The sequence below is a fragment of the Leiobunum rupestre genome, chromosome 4 (assembly GCF_980474605.1).
Source record: "Leiobunum rupestre chromosome 4, qqLeiRupe1.1.hap1, whole genome shotgun sequence".
NCBI classification, from domain to species: Eukaryota; Metazoa; Arthropoda; class Arachnida; order Opiliones; family Sclerosomatidae; genus Leiobunum; species Leiobunum rupestre.
In genome coordinates, this window is record NC_143387.1 from 42,951,583 (window position 1) to 42,961,468 (window position 9,886).

The window sequence follows — 9,886 nt, forward strand, 5'->3', positions numbered from 1 at the left end:
CGTTCTAGATTTAACTTTCATCAATAACCCAACAATATATATCCCTCCTACGTAATTGTACAGAACTGGTACTCAAGTGTCTAAGACTAGATTGGTCTTAGTTCATCGTGATTGAAAAATAAACCAAAACACACTTACACTTAAGTAAATATCATAAATTATACTGAGTAATTTTAACAAAATCCAAACTACCTAACTATAAACTCTGTCTTAATTAACAGCTGAGAGCTGTTCGCTACTAATTACTTCCAATCTACTTAATTAGCCTCACAGGTTGAGTTGATAATTTCAAGGGTATAATTAGGTTATTCCAATTCAAAAAATAAAAACAATCAATTTTATCTTACAGTTGACTTGAGTTAGTTCACAATTACTTTAATACTTTCAGTCTTAAACACGCACTGTTCATACACTTAAGTCCATTCACTCACGTTCCAAACGCGAAACACAATTTAACTCTTTTCTTGACCGAAGACCGAACATACTAATTAAAACCGCAAAGTTACCTCATAACTTTTGATTAATATAATCTATAAATATTTAATTAAATATAAGATTAATATAATCTATAAATATTTAATTAAATATAAGATTAATATAATCTATAAATATTTAATTAAATATAAGATTAATATAATCTATAAATATTTAATTAAATATAAGATTAATATAATTTATAAATATTTAATTAAATTTAAGATTAATATAATTTATAAATATTTAATTAAATATAAGATTAATATAATTTATAAATATTTAATTAAATATAAGATTAATTTAATTTATAAATATTTAAAATGATGTAGAATAAATTATAGTACCTAACGTTATCATTTTGTAAAGGACATTCGCCAAAGCTGTTTTTTAGAAAAACACCGCAAATTAACAAGCGTTGGTGGCTGAGTGGTTAGAGTACATCTCTTGCACGAGGCAGACCCGGGTTCGATTCCCGGCCGACACAAAAGAATCACAAAATAATACTAAGACGAATACGGTGTACAACTGGTGGAAACCCTGCCATTGAACGTTGAGAGGTAGCATTACACTCAGTACTCGGGCGAAAAAAGACTTTGTCCCCTCGGAGAGGTAAAAAGCTGTACACTTATTGGGCCCTGATACGCGATACAAAAGATACTATTACGCTCGAACCACCGATACATGTTACAGTTCACAGAGAATTATAAGCTCAGCTTAAGCGGAAGCGTTTATTACAAATTAACAGAGTATTAAATTTCGATTTTTATTAAAATAGAACGAAATTTCGTGTTCCATTTAAATTATTGCATCGAAGCTATTCTAATGTAGCGTCTTCTCTGTTGATTAAAAAGAATGCACCGCCCAGGTTTTGAACCCGAGCCCTTCTACCATAGACAGTATACTGTCTATGCTTCTACACGGCAGGCGAATGTTCTACCACAGAACTACCGATACATGTAACATTTATTTGAAAATTATAAACTCAGCTACAATTTTTACGTATGAAATTTTAAAGGTCAAATCTTGTTTTAGCGCAGTCAGCAGAGATAAGAGGGTTAAAGGCTAGAACCTGTGGGTTTTTTGTTATTTATTTACGAGTTTTATTATCGTCTTTAAAAAAGTTGTAATAATGCAAAAGCGTTTATTTAACGTGTATTGATGTAAGAGCGATCGTTTCGTCAAGTGGCTCTCTGTGCATTGTTGATGGTAAGGTTTTTGCTACTTGTTAATACATTTGGTGTGGAAATTTGGATATCTACGATTCCTAATGCTGTCATTGATTTCCTGGGTGAGAAAAATAGAAATAGCCTCTGTAGATATTTCTTTCATTAAAATTTGCTTCGTATTATATTTAACTGATAAACTTGTTCTGTAAATAGGGTTAAATTCAATTGTGCATTGTTTTAATACGTCTAACTCGCTGTTGTAACTACTTAATTTATATTATTCTGAATAAATTAAACTCGGTTGTTTCGTCTCAATTATTTAAATTAAAATTAAAATTAAAATTTTATACCGGGCGGGATTGAACCGGGATTACGTTTTTAGTAAATAACTCTGAATTGCGGATATATCTTTAAGGGTCATCTCGAGAGATTAATACCACTAGGGACAATTCTTCCGAGGAGAGGTATATTTTGACTTGCCAACTTGTTATATGTATCTAATCGACACTTGAATGCCGATGCGGAGGATTTGTTCTTAACGGCAGCCGGGAGATCATTCCAAAATGTAACAACCCGTTGGGTGAAGAAAACCCGCCTAGCTACCCCGTTGCACCACTTTTTACGGATTGTGGGAGCCTTTCGGCCCTCCCACTTGATGTCGAAGAAGTCAACTGCAGTAACATCATACAGGCCATAAATGATTTGGAAGGTGTCAACTAAGTCAGCGCAAAGACGTCTGTCCTTAAGGGACAGAAGACCCAACCTTTTTAACCTTTCATCATACGGTAAGGTTCTGAACCCTGAAACTTGCTTCGTGGCCTTTCTTTGCACCCTTTCCAGCTTCTCAATGTCTTTGACCAGGTGGGGGGACCAAATGCTGGAACAGTAGTCTAAGTGAGGGCGAATGTAGACACTGTACAGGATTTTGAAAGATTTGACACTAAAATGAGAGAATGATCTCCGCAGCATATACAAAGCCCTTGTACCGCGCGCGGAAGCGGCTTTGCTATGGGTATCCCCGAACATATGGCCGGTGTCACATGATCTGATAAGAAAAGGGGGAAAAACCCTGAGAAGGAAGGGAATGGTTTTTGGAAGGTTTGGCACTCCCAGCGTGGACTGGGGAAGACTAACAGTGAGTAAAGCTTGTTCTATTTATAACTAAGTTCTGCCTTATTACTTATTATAACATAGTGTCAGAAGTGTAAACGACCTTCTTCAGTAATTTTGAATCTTTGGATTACGAATTTTACGACGACGAAAATCATCTCCTACAATGGACTTCACTACGGGCCTTGGCAATATGGCGGTTCCATCCACGTTTCGTATTCCGGCAATTCTGACGTTGAGCGATTATCCAGCGGATGATTGGGAAGCATGGTATGAGGAATTTGAAATCTATTTAATAGCCACAGAAACTGATGTGAAACCGGAAAACACGAAAATCAACACCCTCCTACATTGTATTGGAGCAGAGGGTCGGAAAATATACAAGACATTGACGCTTCCAGCCATAACTCCAGATATACCACGGACACTTGCACAGGTTATCGCTGCTTTTATTACGTATTTTGAACCTCATAAAGACGTCAATTTAGCAAGATCTTTTGTTAATGAATTGAAAACCAAGGCCCACCATTGCAATTTTGGTGCTTTGGAGGATTCTCTCATCAGTACTATGATCATCGTCGGCGTCGGGAAGAATGACTTGCGGAAAAAGTTACTTAGCAAACGTACCTTAACGCTACCACAAGTGATCACTTTATGCAGGGCTGACGAGAGCTCCGGAACTCACTCCACAGTGATGAGAGTGGCCCAGAATAGTAATAATACTACAAGTCTTAATAATTTCAGTGCTCCTTCCTCCGATCATAATTTAGCAGTGGATGCACTACGCTCAGGAACTAGACTGGCACAATATCGACGTCCATCTACGTCAAGCACGCAATGGAGGAATCATCATTCACTCTCCCCAAAGCATCATAATCATCGACAGCAATACCAGCGGCGCTCAACATCGGCAAGTAGATATAGACAAGGCCCACTAATTACACACCTCTCTGCGACAGTTGCGGTACCAGCCATGCTCCACGGGCATGTCCTGAATATAGAGCTACGTGCAGGAAATGTCAAGGACGAACCACGCATATGCTGTATGAAGATGAGCTTCCATATGACGAAGAAGGCAGTTCACACTACACCGATAATGATTACTCACGGCTTTACTTACAAGATGAGCAGCACTCACAGACATATCAAAGGGATTCAGCACAATCAACAGGGTCTGAACTATATTCTGAAATGGACCCATTTTTTATAAACTCTCTTACTTTGCATGCAACCCACCTGGCGGCTGACGAGGAGTGGCTGACTCCCCTGTATCTGCAAACTTTATGTGTCACCTTTAAAATTGACACGGGGTCGCAAGTGAACGTAATACCTGCTTCCATTTACAATCAATTACCTGAACCACCGCAGCTCAAACCAGTACAACGGCGAGTCATGGCATACACTGGGCAACAAGTACCAATGATTGGCACCATTGACATCTTACATACCAGGTACGCAGATGTACATAGCAGATGCCTTATCACGAGTACCACTCTCAACAATGGATGCCGACACTTCCCAATTAGAAGGAGTGCAAGCAGTGTTACACTCCTTGACAACAATGTCTGAAACAAGGGAGGCTCAGATGCAACAAGAGGTGGCAAGTGATCCGGAAATGCAGAAGCTAGCCCGATATTGTGCTCAGGGATGGCCAAAACATCTTAATGGAGTAAATATGGAGATGATAAAATACTGGGCACACAAAGAGGAAATCCATATGGATGAAGGACTCGCATATCGAGGAGACAGACTAATAATTCCCAAAAATATGAGAACGGAGATCATGAAGCAATTGCACGGGGCACACCAAGGAACAAATGCGTGTCTGTTTAAAGCCAAGCTACACACATTCTGGCCCGGAATGACTGCAGACCTAACCAACCTCATTAAAGCATGCGAAATTTGTCGCTCTAAGGATAGAAGAAACACACACAACGTCACCTCTCCGTACCCCGCTCCAGAGAGACCATGGCAGACGGTAGGAATGGATTTATACCACCAAAATCAAAAGCCGGCATTACTGTGTGTAGACTACTTTTCAAAATATGTGGAAATTGATGAACTCAGAAATACGAATGCGGCAGCTGTAATACGTGCAATAAAACCACATTTTTCGAGACACGGATGTCCAGAGCGGGTAATTACGGACAATGGACCACCATTTAACTCACAAGAGTTCGCAACTTTTTTGCGACAATGGGGAGTTACTCACGTAACATCAAGTCCCCACTTTCCACAAAGTAATGGCATGACGGAAAGACACATCCAAACAATCAAGAATTTACTAGATAAAGCAAACGTTGCAGGGGTGGACCCTCACTACATTTTGTTGGAGTACAGAGCTACACCATCTCACCATCTACCCTCGCCATCTGAAATGCTAATGGGAAGGTTAATAAGAACACCAGCTACCATGGCATCATCGGCAAAGCTTCAACCACACTATCCCACAAAGAGCATACACGAAGGCTTAACAGCCCGACGCAATCGCATGATGAATCCAACAAATCGCCCATCAAAGAAATACGAAATAGGTCAAAATATACGCTATTTCATATCTCATAGAAACTGGGCTCCAGCTGTCATAATTGAGAAAACAAAACAACCAGACTCGTACATCATTGAAACAGCTCGAGGTGCTAAATACCGAAGAAACAGTTACCATTTACGACCAATTCAAGACAAAGATTTTAATCAAGAAAATACCCAACTGAAACAAGGTAAAGCACCAGAACAAATGCCACATGATAATACAAAATCAAGAAAAGATCACCAGCGTTTGGAGAATAAAGAGCCAGATTGGGCCGTACAGTTTAAATATATCACCCGCAACACATTAAAGGATAACAAGGGAACGCTGATTAACATGCCTCAGGCTGTGGGAGATAAGTCTACAATGACAAATCAAAAATCTGCAAACCAAAAAATCGACATGCAAATACAGCAAGTCCCGTCACAGAGTGAAAGAGACATTAGTAGAGAAACCACGCTCCCAGCACAACAACCACAGATGACTCTGCAACCGACTCTGAGTAAACAGCATGAGCCAGCTAATGCATCATTAACGATAAGCTCTCAACCAATACATCGAACCATAGATAGAGGACCTATGATTAAATCATCACTGACAGCAAAATCTCATCCAGTAAAGCAAATTCTGGAGGGGAGATCTGAAAGTGGATCCAATGTGCAGAAATCAACTAATGGCAGAACGTTTTACCACAGACCACAACCGGGAAACACATCAAAACCATCAGCAGCCGAATTAACAGCAAAGGGAGTTCCGATTCAGATCACGAGATCAGGAAGAGTATCGCAAATGCCTCAGCGTTACATAGACAATACTCAAGGACAATAGTGTTAACATTATTTTATTGTTAAATAAATAACAAACTAAAAAAAAAGAAACATGTCACTTGATCTGATAAAAGGGGGAAAACCCTGTGAAGGAAGGGAATGGTTTTTGGAAGGTTTGGCACTCCCAGCGTGGACTGGGGAAGACTAACAGTGAATAAAGCTTGTTCTATTTATAACTAAGTTCTGCCTTATTACTTATTATAACAGCCGGAAAGCATGACCCCAAGGTCCCGAACCACAGCATGCGCCTCTATCGCTTTACCCCCCAAACTGTACTGATAGAGAGGGTTATTAGCCCCGCAAAGGAGAACAACCGATTTAATAGTGTTGAAGCTCATACCGTTCGAGGAGACCCAATGGGCCAAAGCATCAATGTCCCGTTGGAGTAATAGCGAATCAGTCGGTGAAGCTATTTTATGACCAATCTTATTGTCATCGGCAAACAATTTGAGAAAAAACTCCTTGATTACCAGAGGAAGGTCATTAATAAATATAACAAAAAGAGTTGGGCCTAACACAGATCCCTGAGGCACCCCACTGGTCACCTCACACCATTCCGAACAGACCCCACGCAGGACCACTCGCTGCGTTCGACCACTCAAAAAATCCGCGATCCAATTGACAATCAAAGGTGGAACCCCTAAATACTCAAGTTTCCGAATAAGCAGCGAATGCGGGACCGTATCGAAAGCCTTGCGTAGGTCTAAATAGACCAAGTCAACGGAATGCCCCAAATCTAGGAACGTAGTGACTTCCTCAAGGGTTGAGAGGAGGTTCACGTACTAATTTTGCATCAGGCGGTAGGAATAGAAGATTCTAAAGACTTTTAACTCTTCAAGTCCATCAACAGGGCTCTTATTGGCAAAAGCGTGAAATTCTTCGATACACAAACGAACTTCCTACTTTAAACTCCCTTGTCTTGGGTCAAACCGGCTTTGAATTTTACTAATTTATCGCGCGAAAAAATCAAATGATGTGATTATTATTATCACGAGTTACGGTAGGGGAGGAGCTATTAAATTTTAACCCAGATTTTTCAAGCACCGGTGTGGCCCTTTAAGGCGTTTTCACTTGAATTTATGGAAAATACGTAAGTTACAATGAATAAATAAATTATTTTCGCCATTGAACCATTCACACCATTAACCTATAATATCGATTTAGGGTTTAATTTTTTTTTATCCTGTATTCTTCGTTTTAGGAATATCTTTTTCCCCGGACACCCTGTATATTGTAAAATATATTGAGGTAATAATGGCACGAGAAAAGACAGCGAATGATAGACAGTAAACGACACCAGGGCGGGGAAAAATTTATTCCCGTTCCACGCTCCCACTTGGGCGTATGAAAGTTTCCCCGAAGTAAACGCGCTTCTTGATTAACCCCATTTTCCAAGATAATTTTCCGATATCTTCTTGGTAATATGGCTGGAAAGCCCCTCATAATCTCATCAAGAAGAAACTGTAATTTGTTTCCCAGTCAAGAGGGCTTTAACGGTATTGCCGCCAAAAGATCGGACAAGATCAAAATACCCCCCCCCCCCCCATCCGTTCCGCCCCAGCTTCAATCTAGAAGTATTACGGCCATGTCGATGCTTTTGATATCAGATTTTTTTCGCTGATTAATTAATGTAGCAATTTTTTTTTTAGAGAATTTGATAATATTATTTCGATAACGTTGCGGTAAACGTAGGCTTATAAATCACTTTTAACCGTCGCAAAAATATCCGATTTAATAGGTACTCCTATAAATATTGGCTATCGTGAAATATAGTTACTTTTATAAGATGTATTTAGTAGATTTATTTATATTTTCCCTTCAATATGTTTCCAAGGGAAAAATTAGTTGTTTCTATAGTAAAACTCCATAAAATGAATAATTTTCCAAAGTTTTTTTGCTTTAGAATATAACTTAATTTAGGTATTATTTATATAAACCCTTTAGTTTGGAAAATTAGTTTGAAAGTTAGTTTTAAAGGATGTAAAAACTAAATCGACTATCGTCCATTAAAACGCGGCACAACTTGATTTTAACATAACTAACGCCAATACCGTCTGTTAAATTTTGTAGCAGAAATGAGGAATACGTTGATTTAATATAAATACGGAAGTTCATTCTTTCTTTTAACAAAGTTATTGGTCTCTTTCTACTTTTATGTTCAGACCAACGACGGTTCTCGCCTTATCCGTAAATAGTTTGTTTTGTTTAAGGGGGAAGAATACAGTAAAAGCATCTTTTTCGTTCAAGCTGAACGTTTCTGTTTTAACAATTACATAATTGAGTTATATTTTTCTTATTTGTCTGAACCTTCCTCTAGTGCTTAAAATAATTTTGATTATTTAATATTAATAGTTAACGAGATATAAGGTCCTAACTAAAGGGTAGTCGGGCGCTTTCCCAACTTTTTTAGCTCCGGGGGTCCGAATTAAAACGTAAGAACTTAATTACTTTTAAATTTAAAATTGTAAAACATATTTTAGGCACTAAACAAGAGGCTGTTCTACACTTAAATATTAATTTTATAAGTTAAAATACAAAATTAAAAGAGTTCAGCTTGAAATAGCGCGAAAGTAGACAATGGCCACAGTAGTCTTCCCCCTTAAGCTGTTATAATAAAATGTATTCTATTATTTCGGGAAAGTAAGCATTTACCACCTTTATCAGCGATATTATATTTCTTACGCTTTTATTGTTAAGAAAAATTTGATAATGCAACTACGATCCGGAGAAAGTAGATTTATCCCGATGGCTTTGTTGACATTTACCGGAAATCTGGGCCGAGTTTTGAGATTGAGGTTTAGCGTTTTGGCCCAAGAAATTAAACTTTCCGAAATGTTCCAAAGCAAAGGTCCATTTGCCATTAATGGAGAGTTTAGGCAACGCCGCGTAGAAGTTTCAACGGGATCTACGGTTGACTTAGACAGCGTTGCCTAGTTAGATTTACGAAACGTATTCGAAGGAGAGCGGAAGCCCTGACGTTCACGTTGATAACATGGCTGGCTTAATCTCTTTAATCGAATCTGTAGAAGGTTATTTCTCCTAATTCTTAAACGTAAAAGGAGCGCGAGCGTATCGAGTCTCGGTACGTATACTACCTTCGGAAAGTTTTGAGTGCTTTCTTAAGTTTCGCAATTAAGCTTAGAATCTGATAAAATGACAAACTAGGATTAAAAAGAATGAAAAAACTGACTTTTACGTTTTCTAATTTCGAAATTAAGCTAAAATAAGAATTATTACACTTTTGTAGTAAGAAAAGGATGCGTTTTATTTATTATCAGTCACCGTAACGTTTTTGATAGAAAATTTTCCGGAAAATGACCGAGGCCTTTTTTCCGAAAAATATATAGAAAAGTTTTCATTCCATGATTAGTCTAATATATTATTTGCAAATTTAAATAAAGCGGCATTTTCGCCTATTTGTTTCGAATCTGAAATAAAACTAAACCTCTAGACTAGTTTAAAATGATTAGCAATGTAAAACTATTAATGATTTGTAGTAATTTTAGTTGTTTACTGTTATTAGACATTTTATATCGATAAAAAGTTAAAAACATTAAAAATCCTTAAAAAGTAATTTATGTTTCAATATTTTATTTTTCCGCAATTCGGAAAATTTTCCGGAAAAATTTCTGGAAATTTTTCCGCATTTTATTTTTCCGGAAAATTAACAACACTATTCAAATTTCTTTATTGTTTAGGAATACATAAGTTGTTGGAGGGCCAAGTCTTCAAGCGACTTATAGCCCTATTTTTGATAATATGAAAACTTTTCACTT